We start from the raw sequence: 9,480 nt of genomic DNA, 5'->3' as shown, positions 1-9,480 counted from the left end.
AGGAAGGAAGGAAGGAAGGAAGGAAGGAAGGAAGGAAGGAAGGAAGGGAGGAAGGAAGGAATCTAGCCAGTAAACCCCAAGTTAAGTGGACAACTTCTGGCCGTCAAAATGTATCTTCCTTTAGAGAGGAGGATAAAGAAAAGGAAAAGGAGAAGGAGCAGGAGAAGTGCAGCTTCTGTTCCTGAATTGTTTTAGGATTGACAATTGCTGTCCACCTGACAGTGCTGTGTAAGAGGCCGGATAATTGCGCTATGCTCATCTTATAGCCAAAACAGTGAAGGCCCAGAACAGTGAGGACTCGCCCGCCGTCACACGAGGAGCAGACGCCCCGGCTGGGCCTTCGTCTGACTCTGGGTCTGGTGCTCTTTCCGCTGCACCACACTGAACAGATAGACTTTGATTGATGACGGCTCACTGAATAGATACCGAGTCATGTTCCCTCCGTGACTCATTTTCAACATGCTTCTGCTTTGATTTCTGGTGAATAGGGGGACCTGAGAATGAGGAATTTCCCACATGATTCATTTATGCGTGGCATCATGGGTTGAGTGCTATAAGACCAGGGTTCAGATCCCTCCTCAGACACTCACAGTTGTATTATCTGGGGCACATATTCGAAGCTTCAGTTTACCTCTTGGAAAAAGGGAGATTTGTATGATTTAAGTTTTAGTATTTAGGTTTAAAATAATTTAATAAAAAATTTAAAACAATCAGGATAGTAATGGGTCCCTATTAGTAAGATTGTGAAAATTAAATGAGATAGCACATTAAAGCGCTGTACACTCTTTAAAATGTTATCGTTGTTGATAGGTCATTTCAGTCTTCTCTGACTCTCCATGATCCCATTTGGGGTTTTCTTGGCAAAGATAATGGAGTGTTTCTCAATTTTCTTGTCCAGATCATTTTACACATAAGGAAACTGAAGCAAACAAGGTAAAGGGGCTTGTCCGGGGTCACACAGCTAGTAAATGTCTGAGGCTGGATTTGAACTCAGGTCATCCTGACTCTAGGGCCAGTGCTCTGTCCACAGCACCACCTAGCTGCCTAAGATGCTATATAAATGTTTATATAAATTATTATTATTACTATAATTGATAAAGGATCTCATTGGAAGACTTTAACGAGAAGCATTTCAATGAGAGGCAAGGGAAAGAGTGGGAAATAAAACCTATAATCCAACTAGGTTGTAGAAAACATGATCCTTCCTGATGAGTTCAGATTTTTTGGAAACCATAATCTACTTGCATAAAGAGAGCAATTATGTGGTTCAGTGGATAGAAAGCTGGTCCTGAATCTAAGAAGACCTGAGTTCAAATTTGACCTCAGATACTTATTAGCTATGTGAATGTAGGCAAGTAATTTTACCCTGTTTGCCACCGTTTCCTCATCTGTAAAATGAGCTGTAGAAAGAAATGACAAACCACTCTAGTATCTTTGCAAGGAACGGGGTCACAAAGAATCGGACACAACTGAAACTACAGAAGACATGAACAATTCCGCTTCCTGCAAGGATAACAAGGTGGCACAGTGAATAGAGAAATGGGCCTGAAGTTAGGAAGACTAATTTGTGAGTTCAAGTCCAGCCCTAGACATTTACTAGCTGTGTGACCCTGGGTAAGTTGCTTAACTCTGTTTGCCTCAGTTTCCTCATCTGTAAAATGAACTAGAGAAGGAAATGGTAAACCACTCTATCATCTTTGCCAAGAAAACTCCAATTGAGGTCGTAGAGAGTTGGACACAATTGAAAAGATGAAAGCAGTATCAATATAAAGAGGTATAGAAGAGATTTTCCACCCATTGATCCATGGGCTCCCAAAGGTTGTGTGGATTGATTTTAGGGGGCACTTTAATGTGCTATCTCATTTAATTTTCACAATCTCATAAGTAGGGACCATTATTATCCCCACTTTTCAAAGAAGGAAACTGAAGCTTAGAAGACATGCCCAAGGTAATTAATACAGCTAGTAAGTGTCTGAGGAGGGATTTGAACCTTAGTTTTGTAGCACTCTCTCCATGATATCACACATAGCTGAACTGAATTACATGGAAAGTGCTTCACACTACCATCCCACTCTTTACCAAAACATGAACTTGGATGGGAAAAAAAATGCAATTTTATTTTCATTAGTCTCTAACCAAAATTTAGCATTTCCTTTAATTCTGAATTACAAAGAAAAACTTCATTCTGAGAAGGAATTCTTAAATTTCACCAGATTTCCAAAGCTGTCCATAAGATAAAAAGTTGAGTCCCTGAACTAGAGAATGATTACCCATGGTGCATGCTTGCCTGTATGTACACACACGTGCATACACACACACACAGACATACACAGACACATACACACGAATTGAAGGGCATGAGAGATGCTCAAAAGAAATACTTGCTGATTTAAAGTATAAACTGTATATATAAGAGTGGTGAGTATTGACATCTAAGAATGATTGGAATGGACTGAAATTACACAGATTCTCTTAGGGGAAAGATCTGGAGCCAGACATCCTGGGTTTGAACACACGTTTTGCTCCATGAACCTAGACAAATCTCTTTCCTCTGAAATCCTTGATTTCCTCATCTGTAAAATGAAGGCATAACTAGAGCACCCTCAAGGTCACTTCCAGCTAGGTCAATGGACTAAATTTAAAAAGAAGAAATTCAATGTGATCGTTGGGTCCTCAAAAGCATAAACAAAATTTTTGGAGTTGATTTGTTTTGAGCCAGAGCTTAAAATACTGGTGTTAGTGGGAACTGAGGAAGATTTGAACATAAATAACATGTGATCCTTTTCCTTAAGGGGACAGATTGGGAAGACATATCCGTGGTAAATGTAAGTGTTTAAGAGGAATACACATTTATATGAAATTGGGTAATGGAGAATCCACTTTCAGTTTTAGGCTCCATTCAGTTCTGCCATACATGTTTCAAAAATCACTTTACTCTAGGAGTTCATTTCACCCCTGAAATTCTCACACTAGAAGTACTTTCCACCCTGTGGCCTCGTCCTCTGATTGGCTGGTTCCTCACTGAACTAATACTAAAGAAGATGCCTAAGCCAGGTATGTCTTCATTCCACCCCAGACTGTACTTAAACTCTCTGGACTTCTATCATGTCCCCTACATGTATACTTCCACCTTATTTCATCTTTATTTTATGTTATTTCCCCTCTTCCCCCCCCCCATTAGAATGTAAGCTCCTTGAGGGCAGGAACTATTTTTGTTTCTGCTTGTATTTGCATTCCCAATAATAAATTCCCAACACAGTGCCTGGCATGAAGCAAGCACTTAATACATGCTTGTTAACTTGTTGTAGGTTGGAGAAGACTTCATTGAGGAGGGAATATTTGAACTTGGCTTTGAAGGCTAAGCAGGATTACAATTGGCAGAGATGGGGGGCAGAGAAAAGACATTTCATGTGTGGTAATGATGTGAGTAAAAGGAAGGAAGCATGAAATATTTTGGGGAGATGATGAATAGTCCAGTTTGACCAGAGTATAAGACATACACTGCAATGACAGAGTGATTTGAGGGCAAGGCCAAGTGTGAACTTCCTTTAGTAGATAATGGAGAGCCACTTTTCAGCAATGATGTGACATGACCAGATCGATGTATTCAGAAAATTAATCTAAGAGCCTTGTCTAGGGTGGTTTGCAAGGGGAAGGGTCTAGGTGGGAAAGAGAGTTAAGAAATTTTAACTTGGTCTAGCAGAGAATTAATGTTAACTTGGAGTAAGGTGGCAGCAGTCATATTAGAAAGGAGAAGGTGACTGAAAAATCTTGTGACAATAGACTTCAGCGGGATTTGGTGACAGGTTGGATATGGGAGAAGAGGGAGAGGAAATAGAACAAATGACTGAAGCATTGAGCCTGAGTGACTGGGCAAATACTGGCTAGTGTCAGAGATAGGGAAGTCAGGGGCCCATGTTGGGGACGAAGAGGAAGTGAATTTAGAAAGGAAGAGAGAATGGGTGATTGGGTATGAGGAAAGGGAAAAGGAGGTGGGGTAGGTATAGACCCTAGCCTCTGGAGCTTGGATTTGGTTTATTAGGCAATAGAGAATCATTGGTCCCTCTGTCATGAGCAGGAATTGGACATGATGCTTGAGGAAGCTGATTCTAGGAGCCATCTGGAGGATTGTGGGGCATATAAAGAATCTGGATGGAAAGGCTCATCTGTGAGACCGTTGCAATAATCTAGACATGAGGCAAAAAGAGTTTGGGCTAGGGAGGTAGCAAAGCAATGGAAAGGACAGGGATGGAGGTGGGGGTAGGGAGATGAGGGACATTGTGGATGAGGAATCGGAAGGTGATGATGGCTGAATAAATGACTAGTGTAGGGTTCAGAGCAGACAAGCCTCTTATGAGTTAACTGTGATTGAAAATAAGATGTAAAAAAAAGGGAGCTGGGTCGGAGGGAGGATAGCAGTTGGTGGTGTAGTAAATAGAGCATTGGCCCTAGAGTAAGGAGGATTCAAGTTCAAATCTAGCCTCAGATACTTACTAGCTGTGTGACCCTGGGCAAGTCACTTAACCCTGATTGCCTCTTAAAAAAAAAGAAAGGAAAGAAAATGTAATAATAGCATGATGTGTAAATTGACATACAGTAGGGAGAATGTGACGGGCTCTCCTCTTTTCATGGATGGTTCTGGTCAGCTTTTTCTTGGAGTACCAGGTCCTCTTCTGGGACTTTCAAGCAATATGGGATGAGGAAAACTGGAGGTGGGAATCAGGGCAAGACCAAAAAGGAATATTTTGTCATAGTGGAAAGTAAATCTTCTAAGAGAAGGTTAAAGGAATTAGTATTATTCTTCATGGAGAGAGAGGGCTGAGGGATGATATAATCCTACATTTCCAGCATAGGAAGGACCTTTTGTCCTAATATAATTATTTCTTTTCCTTAGTGCTGAGATGATTACGAGTAAATAAGCTTAAGCCTCCGTGTACGGGAATGTGGATGAGAGATGAGGAAGATTTTCAGACAGTGAAATTTCTGCAAGTTGACTCACTCAGGTCATATTTTGCTCCTTTCTACGCCCCTGCTCTTGATTGAGTGTCATGGTGGTGGTAACCTGATCACAGAGAGCTGATTCCACTTTTGCAAGAGGTTTATGGCATGTCTCTGGAAATTGCTTGTATTGCTTCAGAACAAATTGATAGTCTATTCCAGCATAGTCAGTAAATGGAAGATTTTGCCTTTGCATGTCTTCTTGTCCATATGTTTTCCAGATGAGAAATGATAAGCTGAAGTGGGTGTGTTTGATTTTTTTTAAGAGATGAATAAGATGCAGGGGATTGAAAAAAAATGCCTTTGATCTGAGCTGTCCAGTCAAACACTGAAATTGGTGATTCACAGAATCATTGATCTCAAGCTAGCAGGAACCTCAGAGGTTATGTAGTCTAAGTTTTTTATGTTATAGATGTAAAGTTGAGGCTTCTTGCCTAATCTTTGAATTTCCATTCCTTACTGTTCTTTCTTCCTCGTTCATTCATTCATTCATTCATCCAAGCATTTATTATGCCTGACACTGTGCTAGGTTCTGGGGATACTAAGTCAAAATAGTCTCTACCGCTAAGTATTTTATCCAAGTTTTCCACTTGCTACCTTGTCTTTCTCCTTTCTTTGAATCCCCAGCACTTAGCACAGCACCTGACACGTTCTTATTCAGTCGTTTCAGTCCTGTCAGAGTCTTAGTCACTTCATTTAGGGTTTTCTTTGCAGAGATACTGGAGTGGTTTGCCTCCTTATTTTACAAATGAGGAAACTGAGGCAAACAAGGTTAAGTGACTTACCCAGGGTCACACAGCTAATAAGTATCTGGGGCCAGATATGAACTCAGGAAGATGAGACAGAGAGATATCAACTAAAGAGAAAAGTTTCATTCCAAAGGACTTGGAGGTATAGGTTACAAATGACTTGAGGCTAGTAAGTGTCTAAGACCAGATTTGAATTTAGGTCTTCCTTACTCAAAGTTCAGGGCTCTATTCACTGTATCACTTAGTGGCTTCATTTGTTTTATTGGGCAAGTCACTTAACTTCTCTGGGTTTCCTTTTCGTATCTAAAACACATATAACAGGGGTGGCTAGGTGGCACAGTGAATAGGGCACTGGCCCTGGAGTCAGGAGGACCTGCATTCAAATCTGACCTCAGACACTTAACACTTACTAGCTGTGTGACTTGGGCAAGTCACTTAACTCCAATTGCCTTGCCTTCCCCCCTCCAAAAAAAACAAACAAACCCCAAATCCATAGAATATTGGTGTCTGAGGCCATATCTAGCTTTTGATCTTCTAAAGTCTTAATTGTAAGATTCTTGAGGGTAGGAAATATCTTATTTGTCTTGGGATTTACCACAGGGATTAGCATGGCATTCTATACACAGAAGAAATTTTCTAGTATTCACTGACTATTGAATACAGAAATGAGTGTTAGTACACCGTAATAGCGGTGCTGTTGCCACAGTGTACAAAGAGGGAAGGAAGCAGTGTAATATTCCATCACCAGGCTTCAGGGGTTGCACCCAATTTAATAGGGGTTGAAGAGCAAGACACTCCCTTGGGGCTTCCTGGAGATAGTTTCAGGCTGGCAAGCCCTGAATAGTTTTGTTTATCTTTGCAACTGTCTATGATAATTACTTTAACTTTACCTATCAGCTTGTAGCCAACTTGGAATGGCAAGTAACTAGACAACAGATCCACAGTATATCTCTCTCTCTCTTTCTCTCTCTCTCTCTCTCTCTCTCTCTCTCTCTCTCTCTCTCTCTCTCTCTCTCTGTCTTCCCACAAATATACATTTATATACATAGATCCACACATATACAGTTATATGCATGTATCTACAGTCTTGTTGTAGTTCTGGTTATATGTAGTATTTGTAAGGACAATCTCAAGGTCTCTGAAAAACTTCAGAATCAATTGTGAGACATGGGAAACACTGGCACAGGACCACCCAGCATGGTGTGCCCGCATCAAAGAAGGCACTGTACTCTATGAGTAAAGCAGATTTTCAGTAGCTCAAAAGAAATGTGAGATGTACAAATTCAGAGCCATCTCTACCCTAAATGTTCATACAGACTATTTGTACCCAATATGTGGTAGAGTCTTCTGATCTCATATTGGTCTGATTAGTCATCAGACACACTGTACTTTGACCCCAACATAATGATGTCATTTTGATCTTCTTTGAGCACCCATTTTGGGGTGGTATCTGGGCCTGTTATTTAGTTGTTATAAGGGGCTCCTGTAGGGAGGAAACTTTCTACCAAGGCAGATCTGTGACATGTACAATGTAATTGTGCCATGACTTAGTGGGGTTCCTGAGACAACAAGAGAGTGCCTTGCTGAGGGGTCACTCATATAATGAAAGATTTCAGAATTGGGAGGTCATCTAGCCTTAGTACTCCTATGCCTCAAAGTCCATTTAAATGGAACTTTCCTCCTTAGTGGAGATCCCTCTGTCTCAGCTTCCTTTTTTTTTAAAACATAGGCATAATAATAGCAACTACATACCAAGATTATTGTGAGGATAAAATAAGACTATATTTGTTAAGGAATTCCCACTATAACATACTCAACAAGTGGTCATCTAGTTTCTAAAGACCTCTAAGGAGGGAGACACATCACTTCTGAAGGCAACTCACTGTACTTTTGAACAGACCTAATTATGAAGAATGCTCTAATTGTTAAAATTCCTTAGCTAACACATTTCAAAGGAAAGGCTAGAACCTGGGTCTAGTGGATTCTGAAAGCATCCTGTATGCACTACTCTATGCATATTTACATATGTGCATGTATCTATAAAAACTTAATATATATGCATATATATACAGTTGTTTTAGATGTATTGGAATGCATATATGCACATATACAGGCATGTGTGTGTGTGTGTGTGTGTGTGTAAGTATATTCCAATACCCTTGAGTTCTTAAAGGTTATGCCATTGAAGTCTAAGTTCTGGCAAGATCTTACCAAGTTAGAAAGGCTTCAAAGATGGCCCTGGTCATGAACTGTTTATCTGTTTTCTGAGGGCAAGCTTGGCTAAGTTGAAAGATGCAGATCACCAGACTCAATTGGTTAACCACAGAAATTCTCAAAGATCATCTAACTTGTAGGGAAGTTACAATTTGTCTCAATGTAGGGAGTAACCACTAATGAAATTACTGATTCTTAAAAACTTTTCAAATATGTGAATGTTAAGGGTAGTGGTGGTATGTTAAGTATAGTGATTAGAAAGCTGGCCTTGAAGTCAGGAAGACCTGGGTTCAAGTCTTGCCTCCTGGACAAACTGGCCATTTTGCTTTGAACAAGTTACTTGACATCCCATTGCCCCAGGCAACTCTTCAAGATTACTTTGCAAAATAATTGCTTTTCTTATCTGCTCTGGTGGAGGGAGTTTACTTATTGAAAGTTCCACATAAAAATAATGTCACAGGTTTGGGCCAAAAAAACCTACCTATAAACATGATATATTTGTGTTCATATATACATATAAATACATACTCTCTTTCCCTGCCTTCCTCTTTTTCACTGTCCCTTTCATCTCTCTCTTTTTCTTTTTCTCTCTTTCTCTCTGTGTCCCTTTCCTCCCTCTCACTCTTTCTCTCTCTTCATTTTGTTTGTGTTTTCTCTCTCTGTCTCACTCTCCTCTGTCTCTTAAATGTCTCCTAATTTCACACATACTGATTGTTTCCAGAGTCAATGCATGCTTAAGCTATTAAAGCCTAAAACCAAACTAAGACTTTGGGGACACTGTATATATAAGATCATATGTACATAGAATTCCATTCATTTTTTTGTGTGGTTCAAATGGGATTAAAGCAGAGCTTCTCAATGGGAATAGTTATAAATGAAAACAAAGCTGTGAATAATAGATTGTCCACAATATGAGTCCTGCCTAAAGGCCCCTGGGACCTATAGACCTGTGTTTCAGAGTTTTAGTTAAGCATGGTGCTTGGAAATCTAATGATTTTAGTCTCAGCTCTAATGCTGGAGTATTGTAGGTTATTGGGCAAGTCTTTTCAATTCCCTATTCCTCTGTTGCTCCATTTGGAAACTGGACCACAGCGTACAACCTCCTTTGAAATATTTAATCTTAAAAATCAGTTGTGGTCAAAGTGTTTAAGAGCCTTGGGTCAATGGCTCCATCCCCATGCCTAAAACCTACCCCATTTATTTCTTCAGTCCAATATTAGGAGACTACTTTGAGTTGTGGAGATGTCCATAGTTGTTTTGTGCCTGTCTGTGGTTTTAATACAAATTTTCTCGAGCTCAATTAAGTGCACATGTCCAAATTGTGATAACTTCTAGGCCTTGCCCTACCCTACTCTTAAAAGCCCTGGGCTTTTTTTTTTTTAACATTCCCTAAAACTCTGTAGCCAGCTTCAGGATGATTCTAGAAAAAATAGAACAAGATTTCTGGGTGGGATCAATTCCTGAAAATACTCAGTGGCTAAGGCAACCAAGGCCAAATGACAACAAACCAGTGGACTTC

The 9,480-nt window shown here is 40.1% G+C and overlaps 1 long non-coding RNA gene across 2 annotated transcripts in view; it reads left to right on the top strand.

Moving 5' to 3' along the window:
- LOC138175291 (uncharacterized) overlaps window positions 1-9,480 on the top strand; it is a 168,350-nt gene that overhangs the window by 143,997 nt on the left and 14,873 nt on the right. The window contains exon 4 of one of the 2 annotated variants that reach the window (XR_011171963.1): window positions 2,941-3,054. The exons of the other annotated variant lie outside the window; for it this stretch is intronic. This is a non-coding gene — a long non-coding RNA (uncharacterized lncRNA). Of the gene's footprint in view, window positions 1-2,940; window positions 3,055-9,480 lie in introns of those variants that run through there. 2 annotated transcript variants of the gene reach the window in all.

This window comes from Petaurus breviceps, unplaced genomic scaffold (assembly GCF_028583685.1).
Source record: "Petaurus breviceps papuanus isolate PSGF00001 unplaced genomic scaffold, PetGlider_PUasm1.0 77, whole genome shotgun sequence".
Classification (NCBI taxonomy): Eukaryota; Metazoa; Chordata; class Mammalia; order Diprotodontia; family Petauridae; genus Petaurus; species Petaurus breviceps.
This window is presented reverse-complemented; position numbering and strand designations above follow the sequence as displayed.